The 19755-nt window shown below is 40.8% G+C and overlaps 1 protein-coding gene across 2 annotated transcripts in view; it reads right to left on the bottom strand.

The window, feature by feature from the left end:
* The window catches only part of LOC134343434 (BTB/POZ domain-containing protein KCTD8-like), a 249108-nt gene that overhangs the window by 174762 nt on the left and 54591 nt on the right, over positions 1-19755 (bottom strand). The window lies entirely within an intron of this gene.

The following is a 19755-nucleotide window of genomic DNA, read 5'->3' as shown; positions in this document are numbered from 1 at the left end:
AATTCAAGAGAGTTTTGAAATATATTATTGAGAGCTGTACTCCCAACCCCGGGCCCCCAATGAGCCCTATATAGACAGTGTATTGAATTTTTTAGATCTACCTAAACTTACAGATTTACAAAATGAAAGTTTATTAGAACCAGTAACTGTCAAAGAACTGAACGTGGCCATCTCTAGGTTAAAGGCTGGAAAGTCCCCGGGTTCTGATGGGTTTACCTCAGAGTGGTACAAGTCCCTGAAGACACAGTTAGCCCCATTACTACTTAACACCTTTAATTGGATCTTGCAAAGAGGAGAAACTCCACCTTCCTGGAGAGAAGCGATTATTTCAGTTATTCCTAAAGAGGGTAAAGATAAACTAGAATGTGGCAATTATCGGCCAATTAGTGTTCTTAATTTAGATTACAAACTATTTACATCTATATTAGCGCGCAGATTGGAAAAGCTTTTAACTGGCCTAGTCCACTTAGACCAGACTGAATTTATTCAACAAAGACAAACACAGGACAACATAAGGAGAACTCTGCACATATTAGAAAAGGTTAATAAGAACGAGACAGAGACAATGGTAGTAGGATTGGACGCTGAGAAAGCTTTTGATTCGGTTAGTTGGGCATTCCTATACAGAGTGTTAGGAAGATTCGGCTTTCAAGAAAAGTTTATTAAAGTAATTCAGACTCTATATGACAGCCCTACAGCCCGAATTAAGATAAATGGGGACCTCTCTGACTCCTTCATCTTAGAGAGAGGCACTAGACAGGGATGCCCAATTTCTCCTCTCCTTTTTGCGCTATATATTGAACCGCTTGCCCAATTAATAAGACAGAGCGAAATCGTAAAAGGTATCAAGGTGGCAGGGATTGAACAGAAAGTGGCGTTATTCGCAGATGATGTTTTGGTCTATCTGAGTGAACCAGAAAAATCATTTATAGCATTGTTTACGCTGTTGGATGACTTTGGGAAAATATCAGGTTATAAAATAAATGTAAAGAAAACGCAGGGTATGTCCCTAAATTATACACCATCCAAAAAATTGCAGGATACATACGATCTTAAGTGGGAAGCTAAATCATTAAAATATTTAGGAATAACCCTGCCGAAGGATCTTTCAACACTGTCACAGGTAAATTATGGGCCATTAATCTCAGAGATAAAAGCAGATATGCATAGGTGGAATCTTATTCCCTTTTTAAGTTTAAATTCAAGGATAAATACTATAAAAATGAATATTCTTCCTCAGTTATTGTATCTTTTCCGTACTTTACCGGTGGAGGTGGATGATAATCAATTCAGGGAATGGGACAAATGGATTTCCCGCTTCATTTGGCAAGGAAAGAAACCTAGAATTCGATATAACACCTTACAGTTAGGGAAGGAAGGAGGAGGTATGGTTCTTCCTTGCCTGAGAAATTATTTTTACCCCTCTGTTATATTGCTGTAATAGGGAATATAAGGCTAGATGGAAGGAAATAGAATTTGGATTAGTTGACAGTTTTCCTCTACAGGCCTCAATAGCTGACAAAGGATTGATGGCCCAGTTGGAAAAATTTAAAAACAGTTGGATAAATCTTACATTAAAAGTATGGCAGAAGGTGGTTAATTCATGTGGAATTAATAACATGTTAAAACTCTTTAGATGGTGTGCATATGATACCGAATTCCTTCCCAACAGAGGAGATAAAAGATTTGAGTTATGGATAAAGAAAGGTCTTACAACCTACCTCTCATTTATAGATAAAAGAGTATTACAAAGTTTCCAAATCCTGCAGGACAAACATGGCCTCGAACATAATGACTTTTTTAGGTACCTTCAAGTACGAAACTATGTTAACCAGAGTTGTAGATATACAGACCTATCAACAGTAGAATTAGAATTTTTCAAGATTCTGAATTCGGCTTGCAGTTCAATACCTAGTAAATCAGTTTCTCGAGTATATAATGCACTCTCCCATGCTAAAAATGTAAATACACTGTATATTAAAGAGAAGTGGGAGAAAGAAGCGGGGTTGGTACTTTCAGAGGAGGCTTGGGGGAAAATCTGCAGCTTTCAATGGTCCTCGACTAATTCTTTGACTTGGAAAGAACATTGTTGGAAAAACATTATAAGATACTTCAAGACCCCATATCAGGAAAGATATAAAGATACAAACGTGATGTGTTGGAGAAGGTGCGGCTCCAAGGAGGCAAATCATTTTCATATTTTCTGGGATTGCCCTAAATTAAGTCTATATTGGGAAGGTATTCATAGAACATTAGTTAAGGTACTTAGGTCCCAGATACCTCTGAACTTTGAGACGCTCTATTTGGGGCATGTATTGTTTCTTGAACAGAAGGAAGATATAAAGTTGCTGCAGGCCCTCTTAGCGGCAAGTAAAAAATCAATCACTAGAAAGTGGCTAAATCCAATATCACCTACATTAGAAGATTGGCACAAAATTATCTTGGAAATATTTAAAATGGAAAAGTTGACTTATTCCCTGAGAATTCAAAAAAAAAAAATTTTATCAAATCTGGAATAAATGGATTGTATATATAACCCCAATGCGAGCAGACTTTAGATGACTCTCCTAATGATTTATACTGCTCTTCTCATCAACACAGTAATATTGCTAACGTAAGCACCTCTAGTCTAAATGTCTTTTTTTTTTGTTTCCTTTTGGAAAATAGAGAATTAACACAAGTAAAGGGAAAGATTTGGGAAAGGGATAAAAAATGAAACAATTAAGTAAATAATTACATAGGGATTGGATAATTATGTCTGCGGGCAGGAGCAAGCATGAACAAATTAGGATATAAACACCTACAATGGTTGTTACATAGGCTTATATACAACATTTTGGACCAGTGCAAATGGTCCAGAAGAGTTATATGGAAACTATTATTACCATTTTTCTTAACAACTAATACCATTACTTAGCCTAATAGATTAGAATTACCACAGTACATAATTATCTATTTAAGTGTCTAATTTCCTTTTATATCATCTCAATGTGTACTTAAGAATGCATAAATAATTATAGTTTTATACATATAAAAAAATGGAAAAGGTTATATGTGTGAAAAAGTACTTGATATTTGTGAATTCCTTATCCAAATAAAAATAAAATTTAAAAAAAAATTTAAAAAAGAGATTTCTTCAGTTCATGAAAAATGAAATATTCATGCAAGTTCTATCTTTTTTGTTGCTGTAGTTTAATGACAAGAAAGGGAACACTCCCTAAACATCAGCCATCAACTTACATGGGGTCAAATGCTGAGATGTTTCATCCTGCTCCCTCATTGTCATTTTCCCCTTATTTGTTTCCGGTTTAATCTTGTGTGATTAAGATGACCTTTCAGCCTTCCACAGGCAGTAAGAAAGTTTGCCTCCATCATACACTTCCTTTTAATTACCTGTTTCTTCTCAGCTTACACAGACAAACAATATCTTCGACTCTTATTGTATATGTTCACTACACTGGCACAGTTGTGAATAATGGTGCAAAGTTACTATATGGAAAACCTGATTACAAACGGACTCGTGGTCGTGAGGGTTGTACCATTTCTCGATCATTTCAACCAGTTAAACAGCAGTATGTCAGAAGTTGTGCTCTTGACAATAAAATGGAATGTGACCATTTGCATCTAAATATCAGGCCCATTATCACTTCGAAACCCCATGCACATAGTGCGAAAAATATGATCTCCAAATCTTTTATCAGGGTTTGAAACATACACCCTCTGGAGAAATCAAAGTCACACCATTTCCCTTGCAAATAACATAACGAAAGCCAATTTTGATTTCATAAATGTCAGTCAATTAACCTTACCAGAATCCATTTCGTATTTCATATCCCACCACCAAACACATCTTTCCATCCCCTCTCACTTTCTGCCTTTTGCAGGGATCGCTCCCCACGCGACCCCTTTGTCCATTCATTCATCCCCACTGATCTCCCTCCTGGCACTTATCCTTGCAAGCGGAAGAAGTGCTATGCCTGCCCCTACACTTCCTCCCTCACTACCGTTCGGGACCCCAAACAGTCCTTCCAGGTCAGGTGACACTTAACCTGTGAGCCTGTTGGGGTCATATACTGTGTTCGATGCTCCTGGTATGGCCTCTTGAATATTGGTGAGACCCAGCGTAGATTGGGAGACCACTTTGCCGAGCATCTACACTCTGTCCACCAAAACAAGTGGGATCTCCCAGTGGCCACCCATTTTAATTCCACTTCTCATTCCCATTCCGATACGTATGTCCATCCATGTCCTCCTCCACTGTCGGGATAAGGCCACACTTAGGCTGTTTGGGTAGCCTCCAATCTGATGGCATAAACATTGATTTCTCAAACCCAGTAATGACCCCCACTTCCCCATTTGCCATCCCCTTGTCCCTCTTTCATGTTATCTCCTTGCCTGCCCATCGCCTCCCTCCAGTGCTCCTACCCTCCCCCGTTTTCTTTTTTCCATAGCCTCTGTCTCTTTCACCAATCAACTTCCTAGCTCTTTGCTTCATCCCTCCCCCTCCTAGTTTCACCAATCATCTGGCATTTCTCTATCCCCTCCACCCACCATTCAAACCTACTCCTCAGCTTTTTTCTCCAAGGATTTGGCCTGAAACGTCAACTGTGCTTTTTTTCATAGATGCTGCCTGGCCTGCTGAGTTCCTCCAGCATTTTATGTGTGTCGCTCATATTTCATGTTCGTTTTCTTATTCAAGATTGCATTATATGATCCTAGTCATGTTCATGTTAATACATAGTGTTACGTACCCCGTAACTGGGTTGCCAAACCAGCAGAAATGGATCACTCAGTTGGAGTCTGGAGTACTAGAACTAAGAAAGTTTTATTAAAGAAACAAGCAACACAGTAATCGAAAGGATAATAAATGCAACAATTCAACAATGATAACCACACATGTGCACAGAATTAAGATAACAGCATCAATCAAGCTCTATCGTTGTCTAGGGGTAAATGACCAATTTCAAAATGACTCAAAGTTCAGTTCGCAGTAATCGTTGCCATGGCGATGGACAAGGTGGGGGAAGAGAGACAGAGAGAACAACTCATCATTCAGCACGGCTTCACTCACAGACCAGCGAGATTGCTCACGAGCAACTTTTGGGCGGGTCCTTGGTGATGTCACCTGAGGTCAGCGACTGTGACCCCTCCTCCAGATGCGGTCGATCCTCTGCAGTGAACCCGGCACCCAGGCAAGGGCGGACACACACCGGGTTCCCGCTGATCGTACCTTTCCACCCTGTGCGTTGTCCGGTACTTCTCACCACTCGTGAGAGGCGCACCGCTTCCAGGGTCTCGTTACCTCGGGTGGCGTGTGTGTCGTCTTAGCGAACCTGTCCCTTTTTATCCCCCTGCTGGGGTATCGCCTGTCCATCACTTCAAACAGTTCAGGGTTCAAAGGGGGGAGCCGCTCCAGACAGCTCTTCCTCCCACATCCCCTCATTACACATCCCCAGACGCTGCTCCATTGTTCCTTATCTCTCCTTCCCCTGAGGGCAGGTGGCAGACCAACTGCTGATGCCACTGATGCTAGCCCAGGCCAGCAAACATCTTAATTTTATGTGTATTCTCGTAACAATAGAAAGTAGAAAATGGAATAATACAGTGCAGAAATGGGTCCTTCAACCCACCGTGCCTGCGCCAGTTGAATGGGTCACGTCTGCCTGCACATGGTCTGTATCGCTCTATTCCTTGCCTATTCATGTGTCTGTCTCATAACTGCTTCTACCACTTCTCTCTGAGAGCACATTACGAGCACCTCCCACTCTCTGGTAAAAAAAATGCCTTGCACAATTTCCTCAAACTTTCTCTCTCTCGCCCTCTCATGTTTGATACTTCCAACGTAGGATGATGCTGACAAGTGTACCAAATCCATGTCTTCTATAACTTTATATCGAGTTACCAGTTCATCCGTCGGCCTCCAACACTCTAGTGAAAATTATCCGAGTTTGTCCAACTTTTCCTTATAGCTAGTAAACTCCAATCATTTCACAATAATTATAAATAAATGTGTTTATTAATTATTTTAAATGGGTTAGTGACTTCTTAAATCAGTGGAATTTCATAAACATAATTGTACCACGTAATAACTCCTATTTGTTCACTCTTAGATGGAAAAATTATGAACATTTTGTGCTCTTTTGAATCTATGCTGTAAAACTTTCTTTAATAAATGGTAATTTCTCTGGTGCCCTTTGAGGGAAGAGCATGTTTGGACAATTATCTGAAAACTTTAACTCTCTTTCATTCCAAATAATAAATTAGGCAGCCCTGATTCTAATTAGAACCTAATGTTATAAATAGATTAAGTATCAAAACTGAAAATTAACTCAGGAAGGTCAAAAGCCTCAAAATGAAACCCAAGCACTTTTAGATATCTTCTATTTCCTGCATCCCTGCCTTTGTTTAATTTAACCTGCATCCTTTCCTGAAGGGTGTTTACTTCAATTCTTTATCCCTGTTTTTTTTAGCTTGATGGACCTTCTCCAGTTGCACATGTAAACATATTCCCTCCATTCTCTTGGTACCTGTGAACGTGTAGATCTGTTTCTAAGTGAAATTCACAAAGTTGATTTTTGAAAATAAGAAGAACCAAATTTAAGGTATTTTGATGATTAACCAATCCAGCAAAATGGCAATACATAACAATAATTTAGAATGACAAAAGATGGGTTATATCCATTTTCCTGACATCGACATATAAATTGCTAAAATTCAATTGTACACTTATGTTGCTGGAATTTTTCAGCCTAAAACTTTTCCTCGTTAACTGCTTCCTACTGAGCATTGGGTTGTGTTTCTAACCTAAAGAGAGATAATGTTCTCCAGTTCAAGTGGGTCTCCCCTCAACCATTTGACACTCCAGAAAAAACAATCCAAGTTATTCCAGTGTCTCTATGGCTAATACACGCTCCTCTGGGCAGCATCCTAGTGAACCTCTTCTTCACTTTCTCCAAAGCCTCCATGTCCTTCCTGTAAAGTGAAGACCAGAATTCCAAACATGACCTGACCACAGTACTATGTTGTTGGTGTTGAGTACGTTGGCACACAGCGACCCTGTGGATAGTCTTGCTGCCCATAGGGTTCTCGTGGCAAGATACAGAAGTAGGTTGTCAGGCCTTTTTTCTGCACAGATACTGCTGCTGCCTAGGTTGGGACCTGGCCAGAATCAAACTCGGGACCATCCACCTTGAAGTCCAGTGCTGATGACACAGCACAAGAGGCTGGTCCAAAGTTCTACACTACTGCAAAATTACTTCTCAACCTTTGTACTCTGTACTCTAACCAATGAAGACAAGTAAGCCACGCCCCAATTTTATGATCCTACCTACTTGTGTTGCTGCTTTGAGAAAGCTGTAGCTTTGCATCTAAGAATCCTCCATATATCAATTCTCTCCAGGGTCCTGCCAGTTATTCTGTATTTTCCTATTGCATTTGAAATCCCCAAATTATTTAAACTCCATCTGCCATTTCTTTGACCGTATTCCTAACTGACTTACATCCTGCTGCAACCTTGGCAACATTCCCCACTATCCACAACTCTGCCAATGTTTGGATCATCAGCAAACTTGCCACGTAGCCCACCTACATTTTCATTTCTATACATCATGAACAACAGAGATGCCAGCACTGATACTTGCAAAACACCACTGGTCACAGACCCCCAGACAGAATAACACCTCGCCACCACTTCCATCTGGTATCTATGGCCAAGCCAATTTGAATTTAATTTACTAAATATCCTTGGACCCCACAGTGATTTAATCTTCTAGACAGGCCTACCACAAGGGACCTTATCAAAAGCTTTGCTACAATGCATGTAAACAACATCTACTGCCCCATATTATCAATCATCCCCATCATCTCCTCTAGAAATTCATCAAGTTTGTAAGACATAATCTCCCACAAACAATGCCATGCTGACTATCCCTAATATATCTATGCACCTCCAGATGTGAGTAGGTCATATTTTTAAGAATCCTCCCCAGTTATTTCCTTACCAATGATGATAGCGCCTTTCTTAAACAGATGGACAACACTAGCTATTCTAAAGTCCACTGGGATCTTGCCTGTAACAAAAGAAGATTGAAAGTACAAAGTACAAAGTAAAATTTATTATCAGAATACATACATGTCACCACATACAACCCTGAGGTTCTTTTTCTGCGGGCATACTTAGCAAATCTATGGAACAGTGACTGCAAACTATAGGCATCAGGTGCTGTTAACTAACTGTAAACAAACTGCGCAAATACTGATATAAATAAATAGCAATAAATAACAAGCATGAAAAAACAATATAACAGAGTCCTTAAATGAGCGTAGCTATCCCCTTCTGTTCAAGGGACTGATGGTTGAGGGGTAGTAACAGTTCTTGAACCTAGTTGTGCAAGTCCTGAGGCACTTGTAACTTTTACCTGATGGCAGCAGTGAGAAAAAACCATGACCTGGGTGGTGAGGATCTTTGATAATGGATGCTGCTTATCTACAGCAACATTTCATGTAGATGTGCTCAATGGTTTGGAGGGTTTTACCCTGATGTACTGGGATTAATCCACTACCTTTTGTAGGATTTTCCACTCAAAGGCATTGGTGACCCCACACCAAGCCATAATGCAGCCAGTCAGCACACTTTCCACCACATATCTATAGAAGTTTTCGATGACATGCCAAACCTCCGCAGACTCCAGTGGAAGTAGAGGTGCTGTTGTGTTTTCTTTACAATAATATCTATATGATGGGTCTGGGACAGGTCCTCTGAGATAGTGACACTCAGAAATTTAAAGTCACCGATGCTGTCCACCTCTGATCCTCTGATGAATACTGGCTCATGGGCCTCTGGTTTCCCTCTTCGGAATTCTACAATCAGTTCTTTGGTCTATTGACATTGAGTGAGAGGTTGTTGTGATGACACCACTCAGCGAAGTTTTCAATCTCCCTCCTGTTTGTTGATTCATCACCATCTTTGATACACCGCACAACACTTGTATTGTCAGCAAACTTGTATAAGGTACTGGAGATGTACTTAGCTACACAGTCATAGGTGTAAAGTGAGTAGAGCAGGAGCAGTGACAACCCTGTGGTGCTCCTGTGCTGATGGAGATTGTGGAAGAGATTTTTTTTTTGCCAATCCAGACTGACTGGGGTCTACAAGTGAGGAAATCCAGGATCCAATTGCACAAGTGGTCTTGGAGAAGCCCAGGTCTTGGAGTTTACTGATTAGTTTTGAGATGCCGAGCTGTAATTGATAAACAGCATCCTGATGTATGATTCTTAACTGTCCAGATGTACCAGGATTATGTTAGGAGCCAACAAGTTAGCATCTGCTGTAGACCTGTTGCTTCAGTAGGCGAATTGGAGCAGATCCAAATCATCATTCAGATGGGAGCTGATATGCTTCAACATCAGCCTCTCAAAACACTTCATCACTGTGGATGTAGGTGCCGCTGGGCAAAAGTCATTTAGACAGGTTACCACACTCCTTTTGGGCACCAGTATGACTGAAGCCTGCTTGAAGCGGTTCGATACCACACACCGCTGGAGCGAGATGTTGAAGATATCCATGAATGCACCATCAGCACAAGTCTTCACTACTCAGTCAGGTACTGCATCTGGACCAGATGCTTTCCTTCGATTCACTCACTTGAAGGCAGCCTGTATGTCATCCTCAGTTACTGAGACCAAAGGATCATCAAGAGACATGAAGGTGCACAAAAGTTCCTCCCTGTTCTGGTGGTCAAAGTGAGCATAGAGAGCATTAACCTCATCTGGACGTGCAGCTCTGCAGTCCCCCCATATCACAAGATTTAGCTTTGTAGGAGGTTAGGGTATTGAATACCTGCTACAGCTGTTAAGCATCCCTTGTTGATTCCAGTCTAGTCTGGAATCTCCACTTCGCCCGACAGATTGCTTTCCGGAGATCATACCTGCACCTCTTGGAGCATTCTTGTTCTCCAGACTTGTATGCCTCTGATCTGGCTCTCACCAGGTTTTGGATTTCATTGTTTATCAAGGCTTCTGATTCGTAGTCCATGTTATGAGGAAAATTACATGCTGCAGATTGCAGCGAAAGTAGTTCAAATGGAGTATATTTAAGAGGAAAGCTGGTACAAATTCCTGCAGCCAGCAGAGAGTTGCCGATGTACACAGGTACCATTTTAAAGGTCTCTGTTGAGGACCTAGCCATCTCCTCTCCAGCTTCCCTCAGTATAAAGGAATAGATACCATCAACGCCCGGGGACTTAATTACCTTAACGTTCTTCAAGAATCCCAACACAACTCTCTTCTTGATATCAACATGCCTTTGAATATCAATATATCTTAACCCCCCACCCTAAACAACCCTATCATCCTTCTCCTTCTCCTTGTTAAATATTAATGCGAAATACCATTTTGCTACCTCACCCACATCCCCTACCTCCAGGTGTAAATTTCTCCTTTTCCCTTGAGTTACCTACCCTCTCCCCAACTACTGTCTTATTTTTAATGTATGCATGAAATGCTCTGTGACTCTCCTTAATCGTACTCACCAAGAGCATTTCATGACTTCCTTTTAGCCATTTTAATTGTTGAACTTCCTGCTTCATTTATATTCCCCAAGGTCCTACCCATTTACAGCTTCCTTAACTTGCACATGATTCCTTTTTCTTTGTGACTAATACTGCAGTATTTCAACATCCATGGTCTTGCCATCACTGTCTTTCTTCCTCACATAAAATTGTCAGTTCTGAGTTCTGACTAGCTGAACATTAAACACCTTCCAGATGCCATATGTGGACATACCCAAGAACAGTTTCTCCCAACGTACTTTCCCAGCTCCTGCCTAACACTGTTTCATTTAGTCTTTCCCCTATTTAACATCTTTCCCGAGGTCCAGCCTTTACTCTTATCCATAATAAAAATTATGCAGTTATGTCCAAACTGCTCTCCCACTGAAAATCCAATCAACTAGCAAAGCTCACTTCCCCAAAAGAAGTCTCATCTGTCCCCTTTACATTTTGAACAATTTACATATTGTTCACTCCTTTCACCTTCAGATTCCACCACTCCAGAGAAAACAACCCATTGGAGCCTTCAAATCTAAGGGAAATTAAAGTCACACACCACAGCTACCTCATTAGTTTGACTGGTTGATAGGTCAATCAGGAGATTAGGCATCAAGAAAGTAAACAGACAAAATATATGCAAAAAGCATGAAATGTAAGACAGAGCTATACGAAAATCCCAGCAAATCATGCAGGATCACTTAAGAGCAAAAAATTAGGTTAATGTTACTCAGTGGTAGAGTCATACAGCCATAACAATTTTTTTCACACAGAGATAGTGCATATTTAGAGTCATGAAATTAGAAAGCACAGCCACAAGCTGTTCGGACCAACACTCACACTGCCTAAGATAGCTATCCTGAGCTAGTCCCATTGTCCTTCTTTTGGCCCACATCCTTCCAAACCTTTTCTGTTCATCTACTTGTCTAAATGTCTTTCAAATATTATAATTACACCCACTTCTACAGCTTCCTCTGGAAGCTTGTTCCATATATCTATCACTCTGTGAAAAGTAACCCCTCAGGGCCCTTTTAAACCTTTCCTCTACCACTTTCAATCAATACACTTAGATTCCCCTACTTTGGCAAAACATCAAATCTACAGCCCTGATGATTCTACATGCCTCTTTATGGCCATCCCTCTGCCTTCTATGCTCCATGAAAAAAGGTCCCAGCCTATCCAGCTTCTCCTTATAACTCAATCTCTCCAGTCCCAGTAACATTCTTGTGAATGTTTTCTACACCCTTTCCAGCTAAATGATATCCTACTTATAGCTGGGTGACCAGAACTGTGCAGAATGCTCCAAATGTGGTCTTGCCAACAACTTGTACACTTGCAAAATGATGTCCCAACTCCTCTACTAACTGCATTGACCAATGAAGGCAATTGTGCCAAATGCATTCTTCACCACCCTGTCTACCTTGGTTGCCACTTTCAGGGAACTATGCACCTGTACCTCTAGGTCTCTCTGTTCTACAGCACTCTCCATGTTCTTCCATTTACTGTGTAATTTACAATAAAACTAGTCAGTTCTAAAATAATCAGAGAAAATAAATTAACTGAAATTATGGTATGAGGGGTGGGGAGGAGGGGATGGGTTCTGTCTGGTGTTCTGGCCAGTATTAATCACTCAAATAAATAACTGAAACAGATCACTTGATTATAGCAATCTGTAGGAGCACATTGTTGGCAAATCAGCTTCTATGCTTCTTACATACAGCAGCAATTGCTTGTTAGCAGTGTTTTCTGTAAAGTGTTTTAAGACCTTCTGAGGTTCTTACTTTCTTTAAACTTCTGGTTTATTTTTACAATAAACAGAATGTCCTCTGGGGTTTCTGATTGCCCAAATCTTCACAAGCCCTCAACTTCCAAAATAAATTGTTAATGGACAACGATTATGCTGTTAGCATTTTCCTGAGTGCACTTTGACTGCAACATTAATATCCTACTTATCTCACTGCTGATATAACAGAATCTGGCAATTTATCATCAATTGATTAGCCATGGCAGGGCAATCCTGGAGCTGTGCCATAGCAACAGTCAAGATTCAATCAAAAGCCACTACAGTCTGGTAAGAAGACAATATTCAATAATGTGATTTTACATCACCGATTACAAAGCGATTACAAAGGTGCCTCTTCGCATTGTACTTGTATGTAGTTGATGATAGATCAACTAGTATCAACGATCCATGAAATTGAGAATCCCTAAACCAGGAGCACCAGCAAGGTAAGGACTAGTGCTGACACTGAGGGATCAGAGTTTCAGGAGCAGCTGCTAAGAAACAACTGTTCCTGAGTTTCAGGAGGAGCTGTTGATGGTCCATGGACTCCTCTACTGCCACGATGAAGCCACTCTCAGGTTGGAAGAGATTTTTGCATTGTAGGGGCATTAAGGGTTACGGGGAAAAGGCAGGTAGGTGGAGACGAGTCCATGGTCAGATCAGCCATGATCTTATTGAATGACGGAATAGGCTCGACAGGCCAGATGGCCTACTCCTGCTCCTATTTCTTATGTTCTTATTATTCTATCTGAGTTGTCTCCTGTTACCTGTAAAAAAATATAAATCTTGCATAGATCTGGCTAGTAGCTTCTGGTCACACCCACTTCTTGAAAGTCACAGACAGAGGCTATATGATCAACACTGAAAAATCTCAACTCTGTTGTACAAAAGTAAATTTCCTAAATTTGACAATTACCAATCAGGCCCCCCGAATTTAGACAGAAAGTCACTTCAGTAGGATATCCAAAGACCTTAAACGCTTTACCATCAATCCTAGACCTATTGAATTATGCTAGAGCTTTCATGCCTGACTATACTCAATTATCAAAACCGTTCTACAACAGATGTGAACCAAAAAATAAAAGAACACTTATTTTCACCTTAGGAGATTATGAGGCGCTGGAGAAATTGATGAATGCAGTTCAGCAAGCAGTAGACAAGAGACCTAACAAAATGTCTTGTTCTGCCAGTCCATGTTTCTCCAAAATCGCCTGTAGCTATCTGCTATAATGAGGGAGAAGAAATACAAGACCCCCCTATACTGCCTCATATAATTTCACCCCAACAGAACAGAAACTTGCTGCCTTAGATGTCATACCATGGTATTCTATATATTTATTACAGTTAGACCATTGCAAGGGGACAAACTAATTATTATACAAACAGAATTTACAGCTTTAAAAAATATTAGTAAATTATCAACAAAGGAACAGAGAATTACCATAACTGTGTATGCGGAATAGCAAATATGTTCATCAAGGATCCAGATACAGCCATGGTGGTGGACAAGCCGCTCATGCAAAATTAGCCATATGACACTGGTGGCCTTACATGTTGAGTGACTGTAAGCAATTCATTGCAAATTGTAAAGAATGGTTGGCCTATAATAAAGGAGTAATCACAACACTGCCTCTTAAAAGACAAAGAAAGCCAACTACGGCAATGCAGGTAAGGCAAATTGATTATTTTGCCCTATTTCTGGCATCCCAAGGCAGCCCACTTTAACAGAAAGCTAATAAATATATTCTTGTGATAACTGATGTTTGTACAAGAAATACTCTATGACTTCTTGTAGTGAGACCACAACCATCACAGCACTCCATATTCCTGCTGCTGGCACCTCCATCTGTACAGACGTCAACCAAGGTTCTTCCTTCAATGACAAAGGCTTTCAAGCCATGTGTGAACAAAGAGGTGCACAAGTGGAGTACAGCACTCCATTCCAGCTGCAATCAACTAGCATGGTGGAGTGAATGAATCAAGAGATTAAGGACCCCTGACAAAACCGGTCAATTCTAGAGATGAATTAGGCTATACTTGTCCCTGAAGTGCAAACGCCTGTAAGCAAAGTGCTAATTATGAAAATAGGAGTACACAAGAATGTTACACTTTATTTCTTAATGTCAATGTCCACCTAAAGGCACCTCGCTCACTATCTTCAGCCAACCATTGCCTACACTCAATACAACTCTTCTCAGGAGAGTTTATGGGAATTCAAGAGAAAGCAAAGGAACCTGACAAGGAAGCTTAGAGACCATAAAAGGGGGACTGGATCGAAGAAAAGAAATTTCAGAACAATAATTCTGACCCTAGTTTTCATCCTAGGTAGAAATCTCCTTGTCTCACTACCCAGGTTATCAATGATAGGGCTGTAGTCAATGGGGCTGGGAGGGGAAACAAGACTGTCAGTAAACCTGTCTCCATAGATAACATCAAAACTGCCCCAGCAGGATTTACACCCAGAATGAGTGAAACCCTTATATTAAACCAGTATATGTGTCCACCATGGAACCCTACGTCCTGACGGGAAGTGGGGTGAAATGTAATGAACAGATAAAACACATATTTAGATCTGAAAAGTGAGAAAAAAAATTCCCGTTTACTTGAGAAAGATCTCATTGGTCCATTCCCCAGTGGAAATACATCCAGAATGCATTGCTTCAAACTCAAACTCCAGGAAGAAATGTTGCTTTCACTGTATTTTACTTTTATTATTTATGTTTGTAATAATATCGTTCAGTGCTGCCTCACTCTCCATTTGTTTCATCGCAGACAAAGTTGTATTTAGTACAGAAACTGTCTCATCTATCTCGCACCCCCCCCTTAAAACTTAATGATTATTGATGATTCCAATTTAAAACCACTAAATGGCCCTGATCTCTTGGTCATATGTGAACTAATATACTGGAACCCTTAATCCTTGCCTCTGGCAAAGTGATTGCTTCTGTCCCCTTTAACGTTCACTCCAACCACATTGCAGATGAAATAAACATAGATACAGTACCTGGAAAGGCAAAGAATCATTTGCAGAAATGATTAATAACATCCTAACAAAGCTGAAAGATTCCAGCCCAGATACTGAAGATAAACTAATTGAGGAATCCCTTGATATGCACACCCCTACACTTGAAGAGAAGTGTAGACACTGTTATATCATTGAATAATTGCACTCATGGGAACAAGCTAATTCCCATGATATGAGTGTTATATTTAATGTTACTCAAACAGTTTGTATATTTGGTTGATAAAATCCCATGGGTTGACAGAACAGACTGAGTAGACTTGCTCAGTTAAAACTTTCTGGGAAACACAAAAATTGAGATGATGTGCCAATCCTTCCCAGTTAGACCCAACCCTTATCAAAACAAAGGGTGAAGGTCTGAACAATTATGCCCAGAGTCCTGAATCACCAACATGGGAAGAAATGTATGCAAATGATATGGTTGGTATCAGAATGTTACATTACAGCACACCAATGGGAGTTCACTCCTGTGGGAGGGACATAACCAACCCCTATGCTCCGACATCTTTTTTTCCTTCTGGGAGTCTAGAATTAAAGGTATAGACAGAAACCACAACAGTAGAACTGCACTCTGTAAATGTTTCATCTTTTATGTATACTATTATAACTGCAAAATCATGATGGATATAATTTTCTAAAACTAAAATATGAGATAACCAATCCTTAGACAAAAGAAGAGAAAAATACACAATCAGTTCACAAGACAAGCGGAAATCTGCAGATGCTAGAATTTCAAGCAACACACATAAAAATTGCTGGTGAACGCAGCAGGTCAGGCAGCATCTATAGGAAGAGGTACAGTCGATGTTTCAGACTGAGACCCTTTGTCAGGACTAACCGAAAGAAGAGATAGAAATTTGAAAAATCTCAAATCTCCTACTATCTCTTCTTTCAGTTAGTCCTGACAAAGGGTCTCGGCCCGAAATGTCAACTGTACCTCTTCCTATAGATGCTGCCTAGACTGCTGCATTCACCAGCAATTTTTATATCAGTTCACAAGACTTGTTTTCAGTAAACCTGAGTAAAGTCGTGCACCGCATCAAAAGCAATGCAAACACCCTGTGAAAGAAATGAACTATCCTCAGCTTAGTGAGACATTGCCAGCTGACCTAATGAGCTAATGGCAGAAGAGGCAGTGATTCATCTTGCATCAAGGTAATGGCAAGAACTATTTGTGGGGAAGAAAATCTTGAAGATGAACGAATATGGACTTGATATGTTGTCAATTGTTTATAATGGTGAGATTCCTTTGAGAAATTGGAAACGTGTGCAGCAGAGGTTGGGGAGGTGAACACTCTAAAGAGAAAATCACACAGGAACCCCTACAGTGAGAAGTACTCAATGAGTTCTTTGAGCATGGGAGGGAAGAGAGCCTTTTCTAGCAACGGTAACCTACTGAAACGGATGGAGGAGTGATAGTCTGTTCCCAAGAGGAGTCTTAATCTCAAAGCTGATATTTATAGGAAGAAACTGAGTTTGAAATCTTTGCTTAGCAGGTGGAGTCTGGGATAGATATTCGCTTCCTGGGCTGGGGTGGAAGGCTTATGTTGTGCCAAGCTCAAACAGTTGAAAGTAAACTTCCAACTGAAACAACACACACAAAATGCTAGAGAAACTCAGCAGGTCCGGCAGCATCTATGGAAATTAATAAACAGTCAGCATTTCAGGGCAAGGTCCTTCTTCGGGACTAAGAAGGAAGGGGGAAGTTGCCAGAATAGAAAGGTGGGGGGAAGGGAAGGAAGCTAGCTGGAAGGTGATGGGTGAAGTCAGCTGGGTGGGAAAGGTCAAGGGCTGAAGAAGAAGGAATTTGATGGGAGAAGAGAGTGGACCATAGGAAAAAGGGGAGGAGACCCAGGGTAAGTGATAGGTAGGTGAGGAGAGGTAAAAGCTCAGAATGGGGAATAGAGCAAGGGGGGTATTTTTTTTTTACCGTAAGGAGAAATTGCTATTCATGCCATCAGGTTGGAGACTGCTCCCGGTCAGAATATAAGGTGGCCTCATCTTGGGACAGGACGAGGCCATGGACTGACATGTCAGAATGGGAATGGGAATCAAAATTAAAAGTTTTGGCCATTGGGAAGTTCCGCTTGTTGTGGATGGAGCGGAGGTGGTCGACAAAGTGGTCTCCCAATTTAAGTTGGGGCATACCAATGTAGAGGAGGCCACATCAGGAGCACTAGACACAATAGATGACCATAGCAGACTCACAGGTGAAGTGTTGTCTCACCTGGAAGGACTGTCTGGGGCCCTGAATGGAGGTGAGAGAGGAGGTACATGGGCAGGTGTAGCACTCAGGCTGCTTGTAAAGAAAAGTGCTGGGAGGGAAATTAGTGGGGAGGGATGATTAGGCAAAGGAATCATGGAGGGAGCAATCCCTGTGGAAAGTACAGAGTAAGGCGGAGGGAAAAGTATGTTTAGTGGTAGGATCCCTTTGGAGATGGTAGAATTTGCAGAGGATGATGTGTTGGATGTGAAGATTGATGGGGTGGTAGGTAAGCACAAGAGGAACTCTATCACAATTAAGGTGGCAGGAAGATGGGATTAGCACAGAAATGGAGGAGATGCTGGTGAGGGAAATATCAATAGTGGAGGGAGGGAACCCCATTCTTTGAAGAAGGAGGACACATCTGATGTCCTGGAATGGAAAGCTGTGTCCTGGGTACAGTTGCAGCAGAGGTGAAGGATCTGAGAAAAGGGAATAGCATTTTTACAGGAGGTAGGGTGGGAAGAGATATAGTCAAGATAATTGTGGGAATCAGTAGGTTTATAAAAGATGTTCATGGATAATTTGTCTCCAGAGATCACAGAGATCGAGAAAGGGGAGGGAGGTGTCAGAGGTGGATCAGGTGAATTTAAGAGCAGGGTGGAAGTTAGAGACAAAGTTGATGAAATTAATGAGCTCAGACAACAAACAACAGGAATTCTGCAGATGCTGGAAATTCAAGCAACACACATAAAAGTTGCTGGTGAACGCAGCAGGCCAGGCAGCATCTCTAGGAAGAGGTGCAGTCGACGTTTCAGGCCGAGACCCTTCGTCAGGACTAACTGAACCTGACGAAGGGTCTCGGCCTGAAACGTCGACTGCAGCTCTTCCTAGAGATGCTGCCTGGCCTGCTGCGTTCACCAGCAACTTTTATGTGTGTTGATGAGCTCAGCATGGGTGCATGAAACAGCACCAATTCATTTGTCAATGTAGTGAAGGAAGAGTTGGGGAGTATTACAGGGGAATGCTTCAAATATGGACTGTACTATGTTGCCAATGAAGAGGCAGGCCCTAACTGGCACATGTGGGTGCCTATGGCTATCCCTTGAGTTTGGAGAAAGCAGCAAGAAAAAATTGTTGACGTTGAGGACCAGTTCTGCCAGATGGAAGCAGGGTGTGAGAATTGTTTGGTTCTGGTGTCAAGAAAGAAGTGGAGAGCTTTGAGGCCTTCTTGATTGGGAATAGAGTGCATTGGCATTCAGATTAAAGTTAATAGCTTTGACAGTTTCTACAGATAAGACATTTCCATTACGTGTTTGCTTAACACCTGCCTAACAAATAATTATTGTACATATTGATTTGATTCGGCTACATTTTCACTTCATTATGGCAATATAATTGTATAGCTCACAAAACTGTATTATGAAAAATCTTCTGTTTATTAATCAAGTCCGTTAATGAATGCACAGTTGGAATGATATATAAAGATAATTTAAAATTAAAAATTCACGTTTAATTGCTTTCATTAACTGTTCAAATATTCTCAGCCACACTGATTCATTGTAGTTTTCCTGTGCTATGTTTTCAATTGGAGCAGGGAATTCCAGTGTGAGTCTTCAGTGTGCCACTGAGGAAATGCTACACAGTCAGTAGTAACATCTTGTAGATGAGCTGGATCCTCTCTGCTCTCTCAAGACACAAAGGATTTCAAGATGCAATTTTAAAAAGTGCAGGGAAGTGATTCCAAGTGCCGTGGCCAACATTAATTCCTCAAACAAGCTCACTTATCTCAGAGTATTACATGACATCGTTATCTGGTATAAAGTAATGACAATTTAACGGTATAAAGTAATGACAATTTAACTATATTTACGTTCTGTGTATTGTCGGAACTTACATGTCAATGACGTTGTTGTAATCAAGCCTTCATTATACGTTTACCTGGTACTTGTGTTTATGCCAATAAACTCATTGAATGTGAAACTTGACTTGTTTACTTGGCCACTGCTCACTTTAGCTTAGAACAAGAGCTGTACCTTACAACTGCTTTTAAGACCATTAGACTGACAGTGCTGTGCAAAAGTCTTAAGCACATATATATATAGTTCGAGTTCCCAAGACCTTTGCACAGCACTGTATATTATGATTTCCAGCTACCAAATAACACTTAATACTACTGAGCTAATACAAAGGTAAGTACTCT

Source organism: Mobula hypostoma, chromosome 3 (genome assembly GCF_963921235.1).
Source record: "Mobula hypostoma chromosome 3, sMobHyp1.1, whole genome shotgun sequence".
Lineage (NCBI taxonomy): Eukaryota > Metazoa > Chordata > Chondrichthyes > Myliobatiformes > Myliobatidae > Mobula > Mobula hypostoma.
The sequence above is the reverse complement of the archived record's forward strand: the minus strand, read 5'-3'. Positions and strand labels throughout refer to the sequence as shown.